A 723-nucleotide genomic window follows, 5' to 3' on the forward strand; every position below is an offset into this window, starting at 1 on the left:
AGTCATCAATAAAGAAGGATGGATGTTGCAATAATTGTGGCGAGGAGACCCCAAGAAACCACCGGGCTTATAAGAGCGGTCTCTTCATATGCCTATCATTAATCTAAATAATCAATGCTTGTGCAGCATAACTAACTCGGGACGCTTTCCATTTGACAGAACTGACCGGTCAGACCAGGCACTTGGAAGGACTAACTCTACAACGCCTTCAAATTAAGACACTTCGAGGATGATATATACTCCTCCAGAAGAATGAGAGGGGTTATCATGCAAAGCGTCCTTCAAATTGTGCATTTTCTCAGCTGTTTTCTTTGCAAGCTTATGGGTCTGGCCGGCCAGTACTAGTTCTTACAAAAGGAAAGCGCCCTCAGTTTTTTTTTTTAATAAACCCTAACATATTTTCTTAAAGTTCTGATAACTAGATGAATTAATAATTGATCCAGGAAGAGAGTTCTGGATTCTTTTACCTTGATAAAGAATTGTAAATTGTTTGATTTGAGTGCAACAAAAATGTGGCTGATAATTGTTAGCTATTCTAGTGCCGTAATTGTGCACTTGGCGGCTTGTTTCAAATAAATTAAAAAACACCAAAGGCAATAACTGATTGTGATAATAAAACATGAACTTAGGAATTTGAAATGAGTATATTTGAAAAATGTCCATGATGCCGAGTTTCGGAAATAATACTCTAGTAGGAAGGAGAGGTCCCAGTGCACCCGCGTG

The 723-nt window shown here is 38.6% G+C and overlaps 1 protein-coding gene across 1 annotated transcript in view; it reads left to right on the plus strand.

Moving 5' to 3' along the window:
- The window catches only part of LOC138037665 (uncharacterized), a 77,385-nt gene extending 77,004 nt beyond the window's left edge, over positions 1-381 (plus strand). Inside the window, exon 14 of the mRNA XM_068883566.1 lies at positions 1-381. This exon is cut by the window's left edge and continues 1,163 nt beyond it. The gene's annotated coding sequence lies outside the window, so the exon portion shown is untranslated.
- Positions 382-723: the final 342 nt, after the last annotated feature.

Source organism: Montipora capricornis, chromosome 2, assembly GCF_036669925.1.
Source record: "Montipora capricornis isolate CH-2021 chromosome 2, ASM3666992v2, whole genome shotgun sequence".
Classification (NCBI taxonomy): Eukaryota; Metazoa; Cnidaria; class Anthozoa; order Scleractinia; family Acroporidae; genus Montipora; species Montipora capricornis.